Genomic DNA, 26,304 nt, shown 5'->3' with positions numbered 1-26,304 from the left:
TCTCCTCCACCTCCTCCTCCTCCTCGTTCTTTCTGTTTGTTTGTTTTTGCTAGGGTTTTTTGTTTTGTTTTGTTTTGTTTTTTTAATAAGAAATTTATTGTCAAATTGGTTTCCATACAATACCCAGTGCTCATTTCAAAAGGTGCCCTCCTCAATACCCCTCATGCACCTTCCCCACCCTCCCATCCCCCCTCAACCCTCAGTTTGTTCTCAGTTTTTAAGAGTCTCTTATGTTTTGGCTCCCTCCCTCTCTAACCTTTTTTTTTTTTCCTTCCCCTCCCCCACGGTCTTCTGTTAAGTTTCTCAGGATCCACATAAGAGTGAAAACATATGGTATCTGTCTTTCTCTGCATGACTTATTTCACTTAGCATCACACTCTCCAGTTCCATCCACGTTGCTACAAAAGGCCATATTTCATTCTTTCTCATTGCCAAGTAGTATTCCATTGTGTATATAAAGCACAATTTCTTTATCCATTCGTCAGCTGATGGACATTTAGGCTCTTTCCATAATTTGGCTATTGTTGAGAGTGCTGCTATAAACATTGGGGTACAAGTGCCCCTATGCATCAGTACTCCTGTATCTCTTGGGTAAATTCCTAGCAGTGCTATTGCTGGGTCATAGGGTAGATCTCTTTTTAATTTTTTGAGGACCTCCACACTCTTTTCCAGAACGGCTTCTTCTTCTTAATTGAGATACCATATATTTGACTGTAGTACATTCCCTCAGTAATGTACTATCTCTTTTAGGCATGAATTCGATAATTTTTTAATGTTTATTTATTTATCTTAAAAGAGAGAACATGTGCAAGCAGGGAAGGGGCAGAAAGAGAGGGAGAGAAGGATAATCCCAAGTAGGCTCCACCCTGTCAGTGTGGATGGAGCCCAGTGTGGGCTCCATCTCACAAACCCAGAGATCATGACCTGAGCCCAAATCAAAAGTTGGACATTTAACCGACTGAGCCACCCAGGCATCCCCCGATGTTTTTTTTTAATCCAATTTTATTTTATTTTAAGCTCCAGCATAGTTAACATACAGTGTTATATTAGTTTCAGATATACAGTATGGTGATTCAACACTTCCTTACATCACCCTATGCTCATCATGACAAGTGCCCTCCTTAATCCCCATCATCTATTTCACCCATCCCCCTACCCACCTCCCCTCTGGTAACCATCTGTTAATTCTCTGTAGTTAAGAGTCTGTTTCTTGGTTTGTCTTTCCTTTTTCCTTTGTTCATCCTTTGTTCGTTTTTTTTATATTCCACAAATGAGTGAAATCATATGGTATTTGTCTTTTTCTGACTTATTTCACTTAATGTTATACTCTCCAGCTCCATCCACATCATTGCAAAGGGCAAGATTTCATTGAGTACAATGATTTTTTAAATCTATACAGTGACTTCAGTTGTCCTGGAGCTTTATCTTTACTTGGTCTGTCTTCCTTAGGGGTCTGAATGATTTTTTTTTCCAATTTACAATTGTTTTCAACCTGCTTGCTCTCTGCTTCTCACTACCTTCATATGGAGGCTATTAGAGATCAGAACAGCCCAACATTCATAGTCTCTTTCCAGGACCTTTTTCTCTCAATGTTCCAGAGGGGCTTGAGAGAGATCTCTTCCCATCGTGACCAAAAGTTGCATACATGCAGAACAGATGCTCTTGCTAAACTCAGGGAGGATATTGGGGGAAATGAGTATGGTGAGATGCGGTCATTTCTAACAATACATACATAAGAAAAAAAGCAACAGAGACTTTGGGGAAGGAAGAGACTACCAATCACATCAGTGGTAGTAGCCCTTCCTAATTGCAAAAACAGTTTGGTTTAGGAAAAAAAAAAGGAAACAAATAAAATATATTCCACTTTCATTTTTCTAAGACACTCACCACAGAAGTTTCCCAGTGGGATTCTCTAAAAGGTTTTTCTTGGGTTGATGGGGGGTGGGAGGGAGGGGAGGGTGGGTGATGGGTATTGAAGAGGGCGTCTCATGGGATGAGCACTAAGTGTTGTATGGGAACCAATTTGACAATAAATTTCATATAGTAAAAAAAATAAAAGTAAAATGACTTTCAGACAAAAAAAAAAAGGTTTTTCTTTGGTGCATTTTAAATGATGATCTTCTGAGAATTAAAGTTGCATATGACTTGAGGAACACATACCATCTAGTTAAGGCAAAGCCCAAGATGAGAGACGACCCCAATCTGGAGCAAAGGAACCCAAACCACTTCCAAAGCGATAACAAGTCAGTCCATCGGTCAACAGATGTGCGTCGAGTGCCTGTTCTGTGCTGGACACTTCTCCTTCTCCACATTTTGGAGACAACAAAAAATGAGAGACCCAATGCTACTAACCTCAAGCTCACTGGCTGTGTTAACGATGGAACATTTCATTTCTCAGTTTTTGGTTGGCTCACTGCCTCTAGTTTTTCATCCAAAACAATGATGGATACTTTTTCATGATGAAACTGGTCTACCGATAAAGTATTTCGGTTTTGTTTCAGTTTTGCCCAGAACAAGAGGATAGTATGCTCCAAAGGTAAATTAACCTGTCATTTCTAATAAGGCAGAAAATACTTTTTGATAATGTTAAATGACATTTCTCTTGGTTTCTCCTTAGCATTTAGAAAAAAAATTAAGGGGGCACCTGAGTGGCTCATTCAGCTAAGTGTCTGACTTGGGCTCAGGTCATGATCTTGTGGTTCGTGAGTTCGAGTCCCATGTTGGGCTCTGTGTTGACAGCTCGGAGCCTGGAGCCTGCTTCAGATTCTGTCTCTCCCTCTCTCTCTGCGCCCCCTCCCCCACCCCGCTTGTGCTCTGTCTCTCCCTGTCCTCAAAAATAAATACACATTATAAAAAATTTAAAGAGAAAGAAAAAAATCAAGTCCCAAGTCTCTTCCAGGATATCCTATCATACTATCTCTGAAGAAAGAAGAGACAGGATATAAGAAATTACAGCTAGATGGCAAAGGGGCCCTTGTTAAAAATAATGGTTGAAATTATGGGTTTAGCATCAAAAACTACTAAGCAAACACTAAATGATACTTGCCACTCCTTTTTGAAAAGGCCTCCTCCGGGGGGCTGGCTCAGACAGTCCAGGAATCATGAGCATCGCAGACCACAATCCGGGCTCCGCCATTCTTTGAAACAATTTCGAGTGCTCAAGTTGTCAGGCTTCACGAAGTCAGTCCAAGCTGCCTGTCCCAGTTCCTGCTCCTGGGAATGAAGTCATGGAGACATGCACCGAGAGGGCCAGTGTCTGTGTATTGAATTGGGCCACACTTGAAGGCACAAGATCATAGTCTTTTTTTATTATTATTATAAGTTTATTTAGGAGAGAGAGAGCATGAGCAGGGGAAAGGCAGAGACAGAGGGAGACAGAGGATCCCAAGCAGGCTCCAAGCTGTTAGCGCAGAGCCTGACACAGGGCTCGGTACCACAAACTGCGAGATCATGACCTGAACGGAAATCAAGAGTTGGATGCTTAACTGACTGAGCCACCCAGGCACCCCAGGATCACAGTCTTAAATAAAAGTTCCAGAAGCACTTGTTTTATATTATTGTGCCCACCTTCATAACTTCTTACCTGTTCAGCTGAATAAAGGAAGCAGTTTAAACATAAATATTAACTAAGTTGTCATGGCCAGTCAAAGCTTCACCTTTTTCCAGGTGCCTAACAGGTTATTCTCCTTCCTGTGAAAGAACTGTCATACCCCAAATCATGCCCTCAGCAGGGTCCTAAATAGCTGTCTGGAGGAGTGGGGGGCAGAGTTAGTTACCGGGAAGCCTAACGATGGCATTAGACTAAATTGCACACTCAGTTGGCCTTGAGTGGGGAGAAAGCTGTTTCCACTTCGGTTGCTGAGTAGATTAAGCCTAGAAGAATGTGATGCAAGCTGGGGCCTCTGCCCTCCACGGAGGCCGGATCCCATTTCTGTGCTGTGGAGACATTTGGCAAGGCTCACAGCAAGAACAAGTGCTTCTTAATCCCCAATGTAGTGGCTACAGGTGTTCCAACTGGAGCAGCCCTCTGGTTACCCAGAACTTGGTGGGTCTGATCCCAAGAATGCCACATCTAAAACTCACATGAATCTGCCTTGGGTCTGGCAGTAACAATGGTCACTGGGCTGCACGCATATCTAGCATGTAATGCATGTAATGCTAGTTGAGAGTTATACGTGGAATGTGCCTGTAACACAGCTATAAATTGGCTTGTTTTCATTGGGTCAGATTCTTAGTCTCTGAACGCAGTAATAAGTCCCTCATAGAGCTTCAGAGGATAAAAATCTGGAATCTGGCCTGGGGTTTAACCTTTGCTGAGCCTGAGTATTTGGTTCCTTCCAGCACGCTGCAGTGGGACATCTGAAATCCTTCATTCCTACATTGGGGAATGGTGTTAACTTGCCCTTAGGTAGCAGAGGCAGGACAAGCTCAGATCAGCGCCAATTCCTAGGGGGGATGGCTATGTCACTGAGCCATGGAGATGACTCAATTGTGAACCCTAGGTAGATGGGATGGGGTACAGTCAGGGAATTACACCAGTGCCTGGTCCTCACAGCTGTTGGAATGCTTAAGCTGACTGAATGTCTTTGACACCAGCATTTGCTGTCATCCGTGGCGTGGATTTCCCCATTAACGTCAGAGTATCCTCATACACATCCATGCATCTTTGAATTCAGAATTATAAGAGGCTCAGGCTGCGACTATGGTAACAACACCACCAACAACAAAGACCCAAACATAACCCTAAATAGTTTCTGCATTTACCATTCTCCCATAGCCCTATGTTATTTCCCACAGCCTTAAATTATGCAGAATTTAAAGACTATTCCTTAAATTGTTACTGTATATGTACTATCGCCCATTCTACACTGAAAGCCCCTTGGGGACAGAAGCCATATTCCAATCATCTTTGTGGCAAATATAAGATGATGAGGACAGAGGCTTTGATACTAAATTGACTTGTGTTTGAAAGCCAGATATTCCTAGGTTGGTGGCCCTGTGTGACCTAACTTTTCCAAGTCTCAGTTTAGTTATGTGTAAAATGGGGATAACATCCTCATCATAAAGTTCTTAGTTCCTTTCTTTTTATTTTTTTAAAGATTTTATTTTTAAGTAATCTCAACACCCAATGTGGGGCTCAAACCCACAACCCCAAGATCAAGAGTCGTGTGCTCTCCTGACTGAGCCAGTCAGACATCCCTCTTAGTTCCTTTCTTTACTTTGCATCTCCTTCCCCACACCCAGTGTCCATGATGCATGTGGTAGATAATTTATGTCTATAAATGCATGTCTATAGTGTTTTACATGCATGTGGTAGATATTTTAAATATATGAATGGAATTCCTTAAAATAAGCAGCTAACATTTTCAAAAGGGGAAAATGTTTTATTTAACATTCCTATATATGAACGAGTGAAAGAGAGAACCAGAGAAACCCAGTAAACTGCCCAAGGTCACAGAAAGCATTGGTGGCAGGTCCCAGAATAAAATCAAGATTTTGGATCTCAGATGAGCTCTTCAAGGTCATCTAAAGCCTTCCATGAATATGGGACACCTGGGTGACTCATCGGTTAAGCGGCTGACTTCGGCTCAGGTCTTGGTCTCACAGTTTGTGGGTTCAAGCCCCGTGACAGGCTCTGTGCTGACAGCTCAGAACCTGGAACCTGCTTCAAATTCTGTGTCTCCCTGCCTCTCTCTGCCCCTCCCTTGCTCACACTCTGTCTCTCTCTCTCTCTCTCTCTCTCTCTCTCTCAAAAATAAATAAACACTAAAATAAAAACAAATTTAAAGGCTTCCATGAATGTATGGTTTCACAATGAACAATGGTCCATGAGGAAACAGGATAGAGCAGGTACATGGCAAGTCTGGAAATCTTACCGGAGTTAATGCCATTCTTGAATGCACCCAAAAAGCAGCTTCGTGGCCTCTGTCAAAGGCATTAGGAGAACAGAGACAGACTCCACAATATCTGAAAGGTACATTTTATTGGCTAGGAGGGTAATGTCCATACTGTGGCCTACAAGCAAAGGGAAGGGAGTTAAGATAGGTAAGAGGATAATTTTCCATCCCTACCTGCTCTTCTCTGCATTTGTCTTTTTCATAGCACACAGGAAAATAAAACCAAAGAAAACAAGAAGTGTTTTCAGATGAATACCTCAAATGCTATCACTGCGGACATATTAAAGGCACTCCTTCCAAGGGGTTGCCCAAAGGGGTCTCCTCATGGTTCCGGTGGCAGATGGGCAGGGGGAACTCAGGCCTGGGAGCAGCGGATCCCACTGCTACCTCGCTCTGTGCTTGCACAAGATTAGTCCATCCAAGAGCTCAAACTTGTGAAAAGATCCACTGTGGCTAGCTCAGTGATTCTCAAGACCTTTCAAATCTAAGATAGTGTCCATTACGTAGTCAGAACAGATGAGGCCAGGCAGCTCTGGTGTTCTGGTCCCGTGCACTAGCTTAGCTGTCCTCAGTCCTAAGGTTTGAAGTCATTGGACTAGCTAGTCTCTTTAAATGTCTGATGTGTATCTGTGACGGAAAATGTAGTGGAGAAATCGTTATGGATAAATGATCTTAGAGATGAGAGCCGCTATCTGCCAAAGACAAACCACGTATTCCGATTAAACATTTCTGAAGTGGGGTGCTTCTTTCCAATGGGAAAATATGTTTCCATTCACCAGACCCACCAGAATGAAATGTTGTTTGGGACGAATTCATTGAACAAAGAGTAGGGTACTGACGGCCACACTGTGTGTGACGTTGACAATGCAGAGATGGTGGCCACCTGCAGAGCCTTGTGGGTTTCTTTCCAAGTGACATGTGCCACCCTCTCTCCTGCAGGACTTGACCTTTTCAACATCACTGAACTGAGTGGGTATGTTGATCCTGGAGAACTTGATAGATGTACTGTCATCATCAAGAAGGGGAGCCCTCAGTACTATTCCATCTCCATTACCCCCCATCTCCTGCTCGCTGACTTGCACAAATGTTGGGACTTCAGCACAACTCACACTACATAAAATGTCCATAAACAAATCCACACGGCGGACTGTCTAATCATATCTGGGAAGCTGAACTCAGAGAGTGGAATGTTGGAATCAAAGAATCGCGTGCCCAGTGTCACAGAAAAAGCCCACTGCGGCCCAAGAACGTCCATGTCTACGTGTCGCACACAATCCAGGAGAAGAGGGGTGGGCACAGGTGAGATCGACATTCACTCAGCTCTTTTCTCAGTAACTCCAACTTGACCATTTTGCTCTTTTTTGTTTATTTGTTCATTTTTGAGATGCAAGACAGCTGAGATAAGGGGCACCCGGGTAGTTCAGTTGGTTAAGCGTCCAACTCTCTATGTTGGCCCAGGTCACCATTCGTGAGTTCAAGCCCTGCATCAGGCTCTGAGCTGCTACTTGGGATTCCTTCTCTCTCTCTCTCTTCCCTCCCTCCCTCTCTCTCAAAATACATAAATAAGCATTTAAAAAAAAAGACAGTTGAGATAAAACTGGCATCTAAAACCCTTATGTATGCCAGGTTGTTCCTTTTCTTTTTAAAGGAAACTAGAAAAGAGAGACTAATTGGCTAGGGGGGAAGCCGTGGGCCCTTTTCTGTCTGCCTAGTACCTTAGGTCTGCAGAGCTCAGACATGCTATAGAGAGACAACATCATCCCCATTTGTCTCTGCTTGTCTCTCATTCTTTCTTAGGATATAGGGGGACAGAGAGAGGAGATGAACCTGAGAAAGAGGGCGAAGAGAGAAAAGAGAAATGAAAGGTATGTACTGTGGGGAGGGAGAGCCCCTCACTGGGCAAGTATACACAGTAGAGGGAAGGAAAAGAGGAAGGGAAGAGAAAGGGGAGGCCAGGAGTTGAACATTCAGATGCCGAAGGTCCCCAGCAGGTGACACAGGAGAGTGATGCACAGGCCAGGGAGAAGAGCCCAGAGCGAGTGGTGAGGATCATCACGAATGGAGAACATGAGTCCCCTCTACTCTCTCTTCTCCAGCTTGCATTTATCGAGACAGAATGTGGACTTGGTAATGCTGGCCCTTCTGATTTTTCCAGAACAGCTGAAATCCAAACTTTCACATGAACCATCCCAGTTTCTATATAGTGATGAAACACTGTTCACCATAAAAAAAATATTGGCAAGACAAATTGGGTGCAGGAACCACCCATATGTGACCAGTGTGTAGGCAAAGAATGGGTGAGGAAAGGGTCAGACAACTGCCAGATAGAAAGGGTTGATTTTCACAGAACAAGAGGGTGGCTGAAGAACAAAGAGAGAGAGTTGGCCAAGTCAAGCAGGACAGCAGATGATCAATATCCTGGGGTGGCAGCTGGGTAGCGGCTGGGTTGTGCATCCTGGAGACTGGGATACTTTTTTGAATGCCAGGTTTTGCTGGGCAAGTTATTTGGCTTCTGTGGGCTTTCTCTTCCATGTCTGTGAGCAGGGGAATGATACTGACCTTGCATGGGTGTTGAGATGACTAGGTGAGCTACTCTGTGTGGACATGCCTGGCATGTAGCTGATGTTCCATAGATACTGGTTAACTTTTTTTTCCTCTCGGTAGAGGGAATAGTTGGATCCCAAGAAGAGAACTCATTGGTCTAAAGGACCAAATTCTTATACACTGGAATGCCATTTAGTAGGGCCCCTGAGGAATTGCAAAATTCTTTTGAGAACTCTAGGAAATATATGGACTTTCTCCTCAGAAAAATATACATAGCAAAACACACACAAATATATGTACACAAACAGTTTACATTCCATTTCAGGAGGTCACAGGTCCTCTGCAACCTATTCATGAACTTCAGGTCAGGGTCACTCGTTTATGATAATTTTGTTCCAAAGCATTGGAAAAGAGTAAGTGCCGTGATAATTGGCCCCTCATGTTCATGATGACAGATTCAAACCCACAGCCAGGCCATGGGATGAAAAGTTGGGATGTGTGTGAACACATACGTGCATGTTTTGTGTACCTTGCTCATTTAGGCTGACTTTTCCTTAGCCTAGCATTATAAAGGAGAAATTGTCCATACCACCTGCTCGGATGACCCACATCAGACTGAAACGTATCCAAGGAGCTGGAAGACCTTTTGGCTGCACAGAGATGGAGTTGAGTGGGAGGCAAGCTTCATTTGTCACTAAGTGAAAGGCGATAATCTAAGGAACCCTCCTCCACATGACCTTGAGTAACAGGCTGAAGGCTGGCCATGCTGGGCTCATGAGTGGTTCCACTGAAATGTTTGAAAAAAAAAATCTTTCAGAAACAAGTAGGAACCCAAGCCAATAATGGAAACCAAGTGTCCCTTTTCTGAAGGTAATGCCCTCTGTGTGCTAACAAAACACTACAGTAACAGGTAGCAACATACCACTACGATATCCGCCCACCTTACCAACTGCTCTAAATTTCGCAAAATAATTTTCAGAGACTCTTTGAAAATTCCATCTAAACACACTCCTCGCCTCTCAGTAATTACTACACTTGACACAGAAATGGCTTTAGTATGTAACTGGTCTTTCTTCTTCATTTACCTAAAACTCAAGGTTGGTTGGTGCCTTCTAAGTGTTCCCTAAGAAATATATTTGTAAATACGACTGGTCCCTCTCAAGCTGAAAAACGGTTCCTATATGATGTGAACAGAAGAGAAGTAAAGCGAGAACCATACAGGGAGAAAGTTCTGGGCCAATGGAAAGGGGGGGTGGGGCTAAGGAGACCCCAGGCAGAGACAAAGTGCTCTCCTCCCCCAGAAAACAGCAGGCTTCCCTCTACTGGCCACGTGTGAGGTGGGGAGCATTTCTGCAGAAAATCTCCAGCCCTCTCCATGGGCCAGGTAGCAGGAGTTTGGGGATCTGTGTTTCTCCTTAAGAACAGTACTATGACAGAAGGCAGGCAACACCTGCAGGAAATGAGCAAAATCTTCCAGGAAATATAAGTCATATAGGAACTGCCTAGGTTCCCAATGCATGCAGTTACAATCTTTCAAGTTGTTTACTTTGGAAAATGAAAATCAGTGGCCCTACTGCTTATCCATTGTTAAAAATATCATTTCTTAAAAGCATTTCTCCAGTTTTATTATCCATTTCTCCCCTTACCGCTGTAAAGAAGCAGGAAGAAATATACAAGCACGGGTGCCATATCCTTAAGTAGATAAGATTTAGACCATGTCCTTTTCCATGAAACCAGAGTTCTGTGGGGCCTGCAGACTCCCCTGCATCGGGATCTGACTTTTGTATAGGATGAGTTCCAGAGTAAGCGGTGACCAGCCCATTATGCCCTGTGGGAGGATATGCCAATGGAGACTTTAAGCAGAAACTGAGGTAAATGAGTCTTCAATTTGGCTGGAATTCTACTGAGCTGAATTTGAAAAACTAGAAATTTACGTTCAATTACAAAAATAAACCTTTACTTTTGCCCTCCTACATTTTGTGGGATGACATCGCTCCAAAACAGCACAGGCAGTCACATACACTTCAGTGTGAATTAATATAAGCAGGGCAATTCTTTTCTGCCTGAGGGGGCTAGGAAAATACAAGAAGCTCCTTGGATAATAGAGGCAAATAATAAAGGGAAATGATATTTAGTGTGTTCTGTAAGTGTTGTGATGTCCATTTTATGGATAAGGAAACTGAGGCTAATGAATGAATTTACGTACAGTCACACAGAAGTGGCAAATCTATAATTCAAAATTAGTGTATGTCCTTTCCCTACAAAAGGGAGGATAGAAATGTCAAAGGTCAATTCTGCCGGCTGCACAATTTCGTGTAGGGCTGACTTCCCCCTTTCTCCATTAAATGCCAGTGTTCTCTCAAGGGTAAACCATTTCTTGCAGGCCCTCGGGGCTTCTTTTCACATCTCCCACCAGGTGGCAGCATTTCCCCAATGATACAGCTGTCTGCACCTAACGCTGGAGGAATTCTACAAGAAGGGCAGAAGTAGAAATCAAGACAACTAATACAGACCATATTAAAAGAGGAAAAGTTCTCAAAGTGGGTTGGCACCCGAATGAAGTAAAAGCTTTCAAACCCAATCATTAATTTCAAGTGTAATAGCTTCCAGCCTCTCTGCAGCTTAGAAAACTGAATTCCTGTTAGAGTTTGAGAGCTATCCTTGTTTCCACCACCTGAGGGCAACAAAGACCCCCGCAAATATCTAATACCCAGTTTTCTTTTTTGAAAGTTGGTAATCCCGTTCCAAAAGTTCAGCAATCTATGCCTTTATCCGCAACCCCCAGTTCTGTTCTGTTCCAGATGCTGTGGGTGGGATGCTGTGGCCATTCATTGGGTCCATTGCTTCTCTCTGAGCTCTCACTGGGAGCTAGTACAAGATTCACAGACTCACATTTTCTCTGTGGTTGGTCTAGTAAGTTTCATAATTTTCCACCTCTCATCTTTATCTTGCCACAGTTAATAAGGCTTCTTGTGTTTCTTCTTCAAATAGCTTCAGAAACAACCATCTCCTTCCTGTTCAACCCTGTCCTGTCTACACATACAACTCCCATGATCCTCCACTACCCGTTACAGCGCACACAGTCTTAGACATGAACGCTCTGTGAAATGCAGTTCCTAATCCGTGTATGGAATGGCAGAAGCAACCTTCAGACAGCCCCTGGAAGCTGAGACCACGTCTTGGGCACTCTTTGCGAGGCCAGCTTTAAGCTTTCAGTGAAGTACCTAGTGCTGTGTCTGCATGCCGTGTGAGGTTATTGAATGAATGGATGATTGTGAAATTGTGACTTCCTTGGTTTCAGTGATGCCGATGATAAATTTCCCCTTGAAGAGGGACACTTTCAGTGCCTCTGCTCTGACATGAGCCTACCACTGGCCATGCTGTTCCCTGAAGATGATGACAGTAGGGGCGAGCCCATGTCACATAGAAGAAAGGGAGATTTAGTGAGTGAAGGCAGAATACCGGGAGCAGTGGACTCCTGAGTCCATGACAGGTGAGTTTTCAGTAGTGGCGAAAGCCCACACTGAACCTTCATCTCTCCAGGCAGGTGTGCCTCAAGGATCAACAGTCCGCTTGAATGCAATAGCGTGCCAGGTGTCGATTTTTTTTTTTTTTTTTTCCTGAGATGAGTTAAGTTATACATCAAGATACTATTGCTTTGGTCTTTTAAGCAATAATTTCTTGGCTGAACGTTGTTGGAAAGGAACGATGGAGAGGATTCAGGAAGGCCATGCCACTCGGTAAATGAAGGAAAGGTTAGAGGCTGGGACCTCTGAAGTACGAATGGAAAGAGCTGAAGAGATGGCTTCTTTAGAGCTCCTTAAGTACTTCAAGTTTATAGAAGAAAGAAACGAGTGAGTGAAGAGTAGTTGTCCTCAGAGAAAGGAAGTAGTCTTCAGGAAATCATTTTGATCTCTATTCTTTATTTTTTTTGGTGACTCTAACTAAGGATGCTCTATCTCTTTCGTCTACCATGTTACTGCTCAGATTGTATCTTTGTGCTGAGTGAGGCAACGACTTCTTGGCATTCACATCATACACACTTGGTGTTTGTAGACAGTTATCATATCATTAGTCATTGCCTAGTTAGCTCTGCTTTCATGTTTCCACATAAATGAATCCCGCCTACTCCCTCAGTCTTGTCTGTCCTTACTCTCTGATCTTCTTCCAGCATTCCCATCTCTTTTGGGCCCCAGAGCACCTCACTGACAATTTATTATCTCAGGTAAAATACCAGAGCTACCCAGAAGAAAAAATACGGTGTGCGGGCTCAAGCGAGAATTAACCCTCTTCATACAGTTTCAAAGTTGGAACCAGGAACAAAGAAACCTCATTATTGGCCACCTTCTTTGTATAAAATGTCAGAAGTGTTTTTGAAAGGTTTGACTATTTGCTAGCTGTACCCATAAGGAAATTTTAAAAGGAGAGCTCTATAATACATTTAGTGACTTTGTCCCCATAGTACTGAAACTTCATAAAAGGAGATAGAGCAAGGCCTAAGGAGAGTGGAGAAGATGGGAGGAGATCATAGGGAAAGGCCTGAAGCTTGAGCAGGAAGAGATTTCCCCCAGAGAGCCCTGGCAACCCAGTTGGGAAGGAGGGTGGAGAGTAGGTGGAGGGAGGTTGAAGATGGGTTGGTTTTCCCATTGATCTCAGTTTTCTTAGTGAATGAGGAGGCAAGATGGTCAGCTGAGGGTGAACAGGATTGGAAGTGGAAGAGGTTTTGAAAGTGAAGGCTGGAAGGAGCCCAAGAAGAAGGAAGCATTGAAAGCCCGGCTGAATCTGGAAACCCTGACCTGGAAATGGCTTTAATCTTCAGTTCCACAGTTTGCTTTTCCAGCATGCCAGCTTTATCATTCTGTTAGATATGCCTGCTCCTGACTTCTTTCCTCCCTGTTGCTCTCTAGATTTTTTTGTCGTTTTTCACCTGCACCTGATTGGTCTCTTTACCTCCCACCTCACTCTGCCAACCTTCCTTCTTTCTTGCAGCTGCCAGAGTGACATTTCTTACCAACCAATCTGATCATATGACCCCATGGCTTAAAAGTGTTCGGTGGCTTCCTTGACTACTGGGTAGAAACGAAGCTCCTTTCTTTGGCACACGGGGCTCTGGTGAATTGAAAAATGACCACAGATGTCCGCTTCCCTGTATGCGTGCACTTTTGCAAAGTGACTTTGCAGCTCTTCCTGTCGAGAGATGGAGGCCGTTTCTCCACCTCTTCAATCTGGACTTGGACGTGTGACCTCTTTTATTCTTCTCTGGGACCTTTGGAAGTCCATGGGGACAAGCTCAAGCCAGCGGGCTGGTGGATGACAGACCACATGGAGAGAGTATCCAGTCACCCTAGACATTCCAGCCCAGGCCATCACCAACCAGCCAATTCCAGCTGAGCACAGACACATGAACGAGCCTAGCCTCGACCAGCAGAACTGCCCGGCTCAGCTCGCTCCGAATTACTGAGTCAAACCACTAAGTTTTGGGATGGCTGAGGGTGGGTGCTAGGGTAAAGCAAGTGAAGCATCTGTGGTGCAAACTGTAAGGAAGCCCTTGCTCACATTTCCACAACACTGACAGGGATGCCTCCTGACACTTTGTATCCTACATGCCTTACTCGCCTGCCCCACCTCACCCTAGTCCCGGCCCCGCGTAGTTGTTACACAGCCATGGATAACTGAGGCAAGGATCTTCTTGATCTGGCTCCTGGAAAGTTTATTCCGGTCAGTCACAGCACCTGGACCGTGGCTGCCACTGTTCTCATCTCCCCTATAGTGTGTCCCATGCTATATTGCCCTGTGCTCCCAGGGACAGCTGTTGGGCACCAGGGTCTGGTACCTGCCCAAAGCTTACAGCAAATTAAGAAGTGTGCTGATTCAAAAAGTTTGGCTCAGACAAGGTCAGTGATGTTTAGCTAGGCCAAGAGATTCTTGACCTTGGATTTTGAATCAGGAAAGGTGAGAAAATCCATCAGAGAACTCAAGTAATACTCTGTTAAACAAACTCCTCCCTATGAGATCCCAAGGGCATCCTGAATCCTGAACCGCCTTCCAGAATCAGCCTCGGTGAAGTGTCAGTATATTACAGGTTTTGTCCCCTAGGACTCCTTAAGATTCCGGTCTCTCTTGAGCTCACCTGCTGGAATTTTTTCCCTTAGTACCGCAAAAGTCTACCACCCTAGCTCTTTAGCATTTCTCCTCCTTATGTTCTAGTCACCCTTTCTGTTGAGTGATGCTGGATCTATTCCTCTAAGCACATGTCATCTGTCACGCCTTTGCTCAGCTAGATTTTTTTTGCTAGAAGACCCTCCCTTCCATATCTTTGACAGAAGACACTGGTAGTATGGAACCAGATCCCCTGGCTATATGTGATCTTTTAACCATACCTTGCACCCTTCCTTCACCTTTAGCATGTGCTGCTGCTAAATGGCCACACCCAGCACCTGTGACCCTCAGAGGATTTCCATGGAGATGCCCTGCCTATTCCCCATACGCCTGGGAGTTTTATACGCCCCGCCCCACCGCTCCTCCATCACGGTGCCCATAACCAGCGACAGACTGCTGCGGAAGTACAAAAGGCCCACTATTTTACCTCTAGAAGGACAAACTCTGAGTGTAATTTATCCTCCTCGTGGGAGTGGGGATCCAGCTGAATCTGGGACTTCAGCTGAAATTGCACTTTCGCTTGGTTTCTTCCCATCCTTATATGATACCCTTAACTCCCTTACTGGTTTCTCCTGGGAGCATGTCCCTCGCACACAGCCCCCTGCAAAACTCATACTTGTGCTTCTACGTTATGCTTAATCACTTCTGTGTCCCCGACCTCTGAGGGAGAGGGAGTCACTCACTTCTCCCCTGTGCCACTGCTGACTTCTGCAGCGGCTTTAATGGTTGCATTTGAGCAAGTCAACGTTTACAAGTCAGCAAACTGTCTCCCTTACCGGCCGGTGAGCACTTTGAAGGCAGGGGTACGGTCACATTACTATTCCCTGGAGTATCTCCTGTAACTATTAGAGACACAGGACATATTTGTTGATTAGAAAATTCTTTGCATTGACTTGAAATCTGCCTCCAGGTAATTTTCCCTTTGGGGGCCAAATTCTTCCCTCTTACACAATAGAGTAGGATTTCTGACTGTGGTTACTTACCACCACATCTTCCCTTCTGGCTAAGTAACTCTGGGTCCAGCAAAGTCTCACGTGGCTTTGATTTCTAAAACCTCACCATACTTATCACTGTCTTCTTGGTGCTCCTGAGTTTGTGAATGTTCCTCGTCAAGCCTGGCACTCAGAACTAAAAACAATAGGATGACCAGACAATAGGATGACATAAAACAGATGAGGATTAGCAGTCCCCTGCCTCTAGACCTCTAGTTTTCCTCCATCTGGATGCAAGATTTTTCTCAAGAAGACTGAAATGGCTACTAAAAGTACCTATATTAGTACAGTGGAGACACATGTCAGTTAGAATCACTAGTGTCCTTTACATGAACTTTTATGAGACTCACCTTCCTCCACCTGAATTTATAAGACTGACTTTTGAACCTAACTTCAGTCCGTCAAGCTTCACCCGGTTTGGTTTAACTCATCACCACAGTGAAACAAAAACTTCATCAGTTTTGTGAACTTGTCAGTCTTCGTGCTGGTCAATGATAAAAATGAGAGCACAATGAGGACAGGGTCAGAACACCATCATTCTGTTAGCAACCTGTATGCGAGCGGGTGCTGACTTTAACCCACTCTCCGGGAGCCATTGCTCGGCAAACTCTGGATTCTCCCATGTTGTGATATGGCCTCAATTTGTTCACCAATAGGATGGCATAAATGCTTATTTTAAAAATTGCCAAAATCAAGTTTTCTTACGTCTTTGGGATTTTCCTAATCTATGACATAGCAATTAATGATGTAGCAGTTAAGAGCATGACTTTTATAGTCTGATACAGATCAATCTGAGTTGTGTCACCTACCAGTTTTGTGACAGCAAACAAGTTTCTAACATTTCCATGCCACAGTGTCTCTGCCCCTTAAATAAAAATAAGAATGGTTTCCATTTCACAGGGCATTTGTGAGTAAATTAGTGTATTTCCATCAGGAGTTTAACAGGCAACCTAGCATGTGGTAGTAAGTTTAATACATTATCACCAACTCAGTGTTGGGCAGCGGGTTCCTGACTTAGGGGAAACAGTTCTGATCGCCATTTGCAACATGTGGGTGGCACACTACCAAGCGATTCTCCAACACCAGCTATAGCCTATGATTCCGCTGAATTCCGAGTCAGATCCCGTAGGTGAAGGGCTCAATCTCACAAGACTGCCCACTGCCCCCACTTCGGATGCCAACGGGCAGTCTGGGTAGTAACTTGAATTTTTGACCTACAGGCCATAGATCTGAAGTTTCCACCACCTCTTCCTTGGGTTTGATTCATTTGCTAGGGCAGCTCACAGAACTTGGAGAAACATTGTAGTTAGTAGATGACCAGTTTGTTATAAAAGAATATAACTCAAATAGCCAGTTGGAAGAGAAGCATAGGGCAAGGTCTGGGGAAGGGGGCACAGAGCTTTCATGCCCTCTCTGAGCATACAGCTCTCTCTGCTTCTCCATGTGTTCACCAACCTGGACACCCTCTGCACTCTTGCTCTTTGCTTCTTATGGAGGGTTCATTGCATAGGTATAATGGATCAGATCATTTGGCCACTGGTGATTGATTCAACTTCCAGCTTCTCTCTCCTCCCCTGAGGTCAGGGCGGTGGGAGTGAAAGTTCCAATCCTCTAACCATGTGTTTGGTTCTCCTGGCAACCAGGCCCTTCCTTTTGTGCTTTCCAAAACTCGCCTCATTAACATAACAAAAGACTCCTTGCCAACTCTCCGGGCTTTGAAAATTCCAAGGGTTTGGAAGCTCTGTGTCAGAAACCAGGAAGGGACCAAGACCAAATATATATTTCTTGTTACAAATCACAATGTCACAAGAGGGGACCGACCACTTCTCACTGAGAAGGAGACATCTGAGCAGACTTGATGAAGAAGAGGGAACGAGCTATGAGCCTGACTGGGGAAGCAGGCTCCAGGCCAACGGGATGGTTAGGTCAAGGCTCGGTGTATGTAGGGACTAGTAAGGAGTGTGTGTCTGGGTCTGAATGAGTGAAGGGGAGGATGGTAGGAGGTGACACTGGAAAAGCAGCAGGGTTAAATCTTACAGGACCATGGATTTCACTTGGAGCCAGATGTGAAACCATTATGATAATATGGGCAATGGGATGAGCCACATAAATGGACCTGTGTCCTAAACCACCCCCCTAGCTGAGATGTGGCACATAGGCCACAGAGTTTGGGAGGCTATTGCAAGATGATGATGGTGGAAAAGATGATGGTGTCTTGACCTGGTGGAAGGGGTAGAGGTGATAAGTAGTCCGTTTCTAGATATATTGGAAGGCCCAGTCTACAGGGCTATTGATGTGCAGTGGAAGAAAGAGGAAGCAAGATTGAGGCCAAATGATCTGGCTTGAGCAACCCAGAGGACTGAGTTGGTGTTTACTGAGATGGAAAAACCGGAAGGAGGACGTTTTGGGGAAGTATATCAATCAGGATAGGCTAGGCTATGCTGTGGTAACAAATGGACCCCCAGGTTTCACTGGCTTAACTCACATAAACCTCTTTCCCACTCATAGTACACGTCCATCGCCGGTTGGCAGGGAGGTCTTCTCACAGTATCACTCAGGGACCCAGAAGGGCTGAGGCTTCCTCCTGACACCCTTCCTCCAACCCCACAACAGTCGGAAGGGAGCACCGTGAATTGAACTCTGGCTTCCAAAGCTCCTGCTGGGAAGTGAAGTCACTTCCACTTACATTTTATCAGACAAAGCAATCACAGAGCTCTACCTCACTTCAAAGGGGATGATGGGAAGTGCAATCCTACCACATGCTTGGAAATCAGAGTTGGAAATACTCAGTGACTAGCACCAATGACTACTACTGGCAAGAAAACCCCATTTTCTTTTTTTTTTTTTGCTTTTGTATTTTGGACACAGCCATCCAAGTGGAGGTATGATGTACAAGTCTGAAGTCCGGGGGACAGTAGGGCATGGATCCAGACTTGTGGAATCTAGAGTTTATACAATTTTAGGAGAAGCTTCTTTAAGATAAAGACTTGGAGGGGCGCCTGGGTGGCGCAGTCGGTTAAGCGTCCGACTTCAGCCAGGTCACGATCTCGCGGTCCGTGAGTTCGAGCCCCGCGTCGGGCTCTGGGCTGATGGCTCAGAGCCTGGAGCCTGTTTCCGATTCTCTGTCTCCCTCTCTCTCTGACCCTCCCCCGTTCATGCTCTGTCTCTCTCTGTCTCAAAAATAAATAAACGTTGAAAAAAAAAAATTTAAGATAAAGACTTGGAGACTCAATATAAAATTAGGGCCAGGGTCTTAGAAGGGGTTATACAATAAGAGGGCTAAGGTTTAAGCTTCGAGGTAAATCTACCTCTGAGAAAAAAGCCTAGAGCCATAAATGGAAAAGACTTCAGGTGATAGAGGATTTTAAAGTAACAGGACTGAATGAAGCCACCTATCAAGTAAATAAAGGAGTCCCTGAAGCCTGGGGTAACACAGTGTTTTGAGACTGAAGCAGTAGGCAAAGGAAATATAGTCCTTTATTCCTTATATTCAGTAAGGAAATAATTCCCTTTCCTCTTTACATCCACTTTGTGCTTGCTCTCCTATGGGCTACTAGTTCTGTTTATGACATCTCTTCTCTGGAACTACCGCACAATGGAGAGTCTCGTGTCATTTGATTTTAGCACCTGCATTCAGAAGCTAGGGTAGCATCAGACCAGTTCGGTTCCAAGGGAAAGTCAGCATTGAACCAGCAGGAGAAGGAGAAAGAATTGACTGCAGGTCAACAGAGTAAATGTTAACTGCTAGCCCTGTCACCCGTTTGTTAAGTCACTAGCCCAGGGTCACATAAATTCTCTGGACCTCAGTATATGCAACTGTAAAATGAGGGAGTATATATTTTTTTCCAGAGTCCTTTCCAACTCTACCATTTAGCCCAGATATTCCATCTCACAATGGGCTGGGCCCCAGGACCGGATCTCATCAGCAGCGGTGTATTTCATCACCTTAACGGATTCGTGTAAACTTTTCAAGTTCCCTATTCATTTTGCATTGATTAAGATAGGATACAACTGAAGGTAATAAATAAATGAAATATGGAATCTCAACAGGATGTTTGGCAAGAAAATGGGATGATTGCCGTTGTGGAGTTCAAAGTAAAATGTTGGAAGTATTACCTAACCCTTTTATAAACCTTCTCTTTATTAGAGGAAGTTTAATTAATGGCAGACTTCAGCTAATAAATCATTTAATCACAAGAGACATACTGTTAATTTTCTACAACTACTATGACAAAGCACCACAAACTGAGTGGCTCGAACAACAGCAATTTCTCCCGCCCGAGTCATGGAGGCTGGAAATCGGAGACGTGTCAGCAGGGTCTGCTCCCTCGGAAGACACAGGGGAGGGTCTATCTCCCAACTTCCGGTAGTTCCTTGGCTTGTAGGAGCGTGACTGCCTGCTATGGTGTTCTCCCGGTGACCGCGGTCTCTGTGTCGGCTCCCCTCCCTTTGTAAAGATGCCAGCTGGATTGCTTTTGGGCCCACACTAATTTAGCCTCTCTTTAACTTGATTATCTCCTGAAAGACCCTCGCTCCACATGAGGTCACATTCTGAGCTATTGGGACTAGGACTGGGACCTAGGTACCTACCCCAGGCACTTGGACTCCGACACACCTTTGTTGGGGACACAGTTCAGCCCCTAACACAGACCTGTGTACGACTCCTCCCTGAACTTAGTTCCTCTTCATCCTCCAGGACACACACCCATTCAGTCACCTTCTCCCAGGGCTTTAGTTCTCTGCCTTCTCAATATTATACTAATCTTTCTCCTCCTCTCCATCCTCCCTATTTTGGCTCAGGCTCTCCTAATTTATTGTCTGGTCTAAGAGGAGCATCGTCTCCTCTGTCCCTTAAGTTGTCCTCATGACCACACCCCTGTCCCCGTGCCAATTCAGCCTCCACTGAACAGCCAGTGTTATCTTGCTAAAATGCACTTTTGACCTTGTCACCTCACTGCTGAAAATTCTTCAGTAGCTCCATATAGACATTTAGGATAAAGTGCACCTTCTCAGCCCAGAGCCCAAACTTTTTCTCCATCTGTTACGCTACAAGGGTGATTTTCTAAGGAGAAGGTGAGGCCCTTCAACATAGGTTCCAGGTCTCAATCACGCCTCAAGATCTCTGGCAGTTCACACAGTTTGCAACATGCGTAGGGACTCAGTAAATCTCAGATGAGATTTCCTCCACCACCCCCCGCCCCCGCCTTTTTTTTGACAGAGAATCTGTAACTTCAAAAGTGCTGGAATAGCTGAAAACGCCACGAATTGCTAAGGGTGGGAACCTGGGCAGAGTCCCAGGCAGGCTGGCCTGCCTTCGAGGGAATCTACTTAGTGCGAGGCAACAGTCCTAGATGGGGGTTCTGGCCCCAACCCAGTCACCAACCAGCTTCATGACGAAACTAATCAATCGCTTCGTAAAACCCTTAAAGATCTTATATTTCATGGCTTTACAAGTCCTTCTCATCTACATTTCTGCCCTCTCTGCCTAAATTTTTAAATTTCACTGTATTGTATGCCCTAAAATTCTACCACTTAGAAAGCTGACATTAAATGATTCTCAATCACATAGCAGTATGAATTAATTAACACATTCAAACCTTCAAATTGCTAGCTAAGATCAGTAAACCCTGAAAACAGTGATGTTGCTTTGGAGAGAGGAGGGAGGGGGAGCCCCAGGACACAGAGAGTGTTAAGGCAGTAGGATGGGAGCTGGGAATTTACCCACCTTATTGGAAACAGTGTTGTCTGTTGTTGGCAAAGCTGTGTCCTCCATTCATCCCCCAGTCCCATGAAGCACATGACCACCGACGTCCTGGAGCCCGGGCACATTCCAAGCAGAGATGACTGCTAGGACTCTTTAAGGCAAAGAGAAGAGAGGCTCTATAGATCCAAAAGCACCTGGGTATTGTGCTAAAAGAGGTGGCCAATCTTAGCAGTAATACAACCGTTGTCCTTCATTCCTTCCATCTCTGCTAGAACCCATAGTTCCACTGAGGACAGAGTCTGGGAACTGAAAACTCAGTGAGGCTGGATGAGGCAGAGTCAAACTCCCTTCAGGCTTGTTCCAGATCGACAGATGTGGGCTGAAAAAAAATACCTCGAGGAGAAAAACCAAAGAACTGTTTTTACCGTACTCTAAACTCTCCAAACATAGGGAGTTCCATGTGCAAGAATATTTTGGTGATAGGTCTGCACCTTCATTGTCTTATAAAATTTAAGGGCAGAGGTAAGGGACCCCATTTATTCCACTGTGTGCCTGACATCACAGCAGGGCTGCTTTATGTGTAAGCCAAGAGAATACTCTGAAAGAAAGTGTTTACAGTGCCCCTTTGAGGGGTACCTAAGAACCCCAGGGATTATCCTTATTTCCTACATCTGAACTGGCTGAGAGGATAAGCAATCCAGCAAGTTTCTCTTTGCCTTCCATCAAAGGACTTGGCAACTCTTGAATAGGGGAGGAGGGGGCACCTGGGTGGCTCAGTCCATTGAGCATTCGACTCTGGATTTTGGCTCAAGTCATAATCCCAGGGTCATGGGATTGAGCCCCGTGTAAGGCTCCATGCTGAGCCTGGAGGCTCAAGATTCTCAATCTCTCTCTCTCTCTCTCTCTCTCTCTCTCTCTCCTTGCCCCTCTCCCCCTCTCATGCATGCTTGCTCTCTAAAATAAAAAATAAATAAAAATCAATAGGGGAAGAGGGATTGGTGATGCCCAGTTTCCAGAATTTTAAAACATTTTATGGCGTCAGTTATGGCTGAGAACAATCTTCCTACTTATCTAGTTGTATTCATTTACCTAGTATCATTTTAGTGTCAAATAACTTATTTCCCCACATATTTCCTAGCTTCATTGTTTTATTCGATTTTGAATGTTCTGAGTGTCTCAGAAGCTCTGCCAATGTCACACCTCTTCTTCAACTTGCCAAAAACTTTGTTATGTGCATACCCCTCTACATTTTTCTCCCTCTTCTGACTTCTTGTTTGTTATGGTCTTCTTTGATCTTTTCTGTATTGCAAAGATCTTCCTGGATTAGGATTCCTGGAGCATTAGTAGCTCCAGGCAAGAAGGGGTCCAACCTTAGGGGACTGATGTGTGTCCTTTCTGGTCTCCTTCAGCTTGGGACTTCCTCTAATGGGTGGGTCAGCTTCCCACGGAGGAGGGCCCCTTCTGGCCCAAGAAATGAAAGTTGACAAAATGCACAGGTGCGCTCAGATCGTCACTTGTCTGAATTCTGGTCTTTTAAGCCAAATCGTGATTCATTTATAAATGACTAGGTGTGAACAGGCAATTTATGTATGATTTTATCTATATGAACAAGCACAATTACAACAGCTGCTGTGGCAGAGAGTAGTCTACACACAAAGCTATTTTTATAGTCTTCAGAAACGGTGCCTTCTTAATCTAGCACCTCTGAAATCATTCAAATGATCCCGCACAAAGGGTGTTTGCTGGTCTCTGGTGTGAGGAATGGTCATTTTTCGCTGTAAAGAAACTCTATCCCAAAGGGAGGCACAACTGCAGAGGTGACTTGAGCCTACAGCACTCCTGTGTCTCCTACGGAGTAGCAATTAGCCTCCGATCCCTTGCCTCTTCAAACACAATGAAACAAAACACCAAAGAGGCAGGCAGGAAGAGAGAAGGTTGGAGGCACAAAGGCAGGATGCTGTATTTACTTGCTAATTCACCCTTCAGTCATGCAAGCTGAGAAAGTGCTTTCCCAAACCACAGTCTCTTAGATCTGGGATGGCCATTCCTGGGCAATTAGTCCAGACCTATTACTTGCAGATGAGGACACCGAGGTGTGGAAAGGTGGGGAGACTGCCCCAAAGTCCTACAAATCTAAGCACAGGGAGGTTTAGTGCTTGACTCTCATACTACTCATCTAATGCTCTCATAGTGGTTGCAAATTATCCCAGAACCTTAAACAATCTTGGGGTCCCAGGATTTTTTTTTAAATGATGGACTCCAATATTATTTTTAAAGATGGATTTCTTGTGATGATTATAGGTACTAATATACACAGGAGAGTGTTAACAGTCTAATAATCACCATAATGAAAACAAACCTCAGTGCTTTGGATTTCCCTTGTTGATCTCTGGGCATAGGCCTACCCATAAGAATGGATCAGAATTATTTCAATTTATACTTATTTCCAAAATCCAAATGTCTTAGAGGTACATTTGAGATTTGTTTCACCCAAAGGAAGCAAAGACCTCCAGTAACCAGACTGATAATTTGCTTGCTCGTGCATTCAACACACTCAACACACAACTCCCCACACTGCTCACCTGCCCTTACGAGAATTCGTAACTGCTTTGCAAGAAATCTAATAGTGCCCACAGTCCCTCCAACTGCCATGTTTTAACCAGGTTGACAATATGCTCTGCTGAACTTACTTTCCCAGAGTAGTTCATCCAGAGAAAGAGGATTTCACACTACCATTTTCTCCAAGTGGTGTAGGTGGAAAAAAGGAAAAGAATGCAAACTTTGTTTCTGGTAGAAAACCCATGGGTTTGGCACCCTTCGAGAAGTACATAGTTTTCTTCTTGATTCTAAGAAATATCAGTTCCCTTTTTCCTCTTTATTTCCTAAATTATGATCTATAGAACATTGCCTAGAAATCCTAAAATGTTTGATTGTGTACATATTTACACTTAAGTGGGCTAACAGTTAACAATATTCTAAGACAGATGCCTCATACTGTCCAGAATGTGATCACACACATTTGGATGTTTCTTCTCTTATTAGATTAAATTGTAGAGAAATGAAGCAGGGTTCTAGGCTTTCAGAGTGGGAATTAAGCCTGTTGAAGCCTGCTAACCCCAAAAAAGGGAATTAGCAACCTGGGAATTTCCTTATTGCATTAACCTAAAAAAAAAGAAAAAAGAAAAAAAAAAGGCAGATATGTATACCCTTTAGAAGGAGTTAATTTTAAATATAGAATTAGGACAGTGGTCTATTTTGCATGGAGCAAGCCTTATTTGCTAGTTTTGAATGTTACGTCCCTAACCTGTTAGGTTTTGCTACATAAACATCAAACCCCAACATCTCTTGTTAGCATTTAGTGGAGTTGGTGATCTTGATTACATGAAGCAGAGAACTCAGGGATTTATCTGATCATTCAAATCCAGGAAAAAAAAAAATGTGGCTTAATCCAGGAAGTGCCTCAATTTTCTGGCAAACATCTTTCCTTTTAAAATATCTTAAGGGTGGGGTGCCTGGCTGGCTCAGTCAGTGGAGTATACAACTCTTGATCTTGGGGTTGTAAGTTCAAGACCCATGTTGTGTATAGAGATTACTGAAAAATAAAACCTTAAAAAAAAAATAAGAAAAAATGTCTTAAGGGTTAAGCTGATGGATTTGTTATCAGAATAACTTTGAGTTCTATATGTTTAGTTAGTAATTTCCAGGTAACTAACCACATTCCCCGCACACCGCCCCCCTCCCCGGAAATGAATTTAGGAATTCCTTTGAACCCTTAGCTCCAAAAGAAAATTACCCCCACTTGTGCGTTCTCCATCAGGATAGTGAGATATGTTTGGAACAGAGGGAGACACTGTCTTTTGTTGAGACAGGTCACAGAGTCAACAAAATGTACCCCAGCGAAAGGTAGAAGATGTTAATAATCTACGGTGCAACATTCCTCTATAGTTTAGCAACTCAGCTTCCAATGGTAGGGTGTGCTTTCTGGAGATTCTAAGTGCAGGGGGCATATGGGCAGCGGTTAGAAATAGAAAAGCACAGAAAGAAGCATGCTAGGAGAAAATTACAAGATGGGTAAGAAAGTGGGCAGGGGTGCCAGAGCCAGGCCAAGTGGAAAGGGAAAGCTGATCTTGAAAACCTTCAACAAAGGCAAGACAATCATATCCAATGATGTTGTTAGATGAAAGGCAGGCCACCCCTGGGGAGCTCAAGCCTGTATCTACAAACCCAGGGGACGCTTCACATAGAGAAAGGTACATTCTTCTTTCCCTATCAAATCCAGGTTGTTCTAAGGCTCCCTCCAGGCCTCAGCTCCAAGCCAGCTTCTACGGAATGTCTGGCGTGCCCGGACAGATTACCTCATGAATTGAAACCTATGGACTGACATGGCCCGGTGCTATTTATGCTGTGTTTACCCAGGCTTACATCCAGCCACATAAATTATACATGTATCTATCACCTGCTGGGGAGTCCAAATACTCACACAGCACAAAGAGGAGAATAGTAAATGATTTCCACAGATGACTAAAGTACACAGTTTAAACTGCTGCTTTATCTAGATATTGAAACAAGAGGGTTTGTGTGAGAATGGTAATTCTTTCCGTGAAAACTTTTTGTTTAAATAGACTTGGAATCACATTTCATAAGCCTAATACCACTTCGGTAAAATTTTTTCCGCAGCCACTTTATGTATCTAATGCTATCATAGAGACCTTATAGCATTTTTGCAAATTCATTTACGTAATGCTCAAAATGACCACTTTAGATCAGAGGTCAGTCAGCAAACTTTCTGGAAAGGGCCGTAAAGTAAATATTTGAGGCTTTGTAGGGCCATCCAGGCTCTGCCACAACTATAAAACTCTCCAGCAAAAAGTAGCCACAAGAAAATGCACGACTAGATGAGGGTGGCTGTGTCCCACTTTATTTACGGACACTGAAATTTAAGTTTCATATAATTTTCACATATCATAAAATATTATTCTTTTGATGTTTTTCAACCATTGTTACCTTG

This window comes from Puma concolor, chromosome B1 (genome assembly GCF_028749965.1).
Source record: "Puma concolor isolate L17-30 chromosome B1, mPumCon1.1.hap2, whole genome shotgun sequence".
Classification (NCBI taxonomy): Eukaryota; Metazoa; Chordata; class Mammalia; order Carnivora; family Felidae; genus Puma; species Puma concolor.
The sequence above is the reverse complement of the archived record's forward strand: the minus strand, read 5'-3'. Positions refer to the sequence as shown.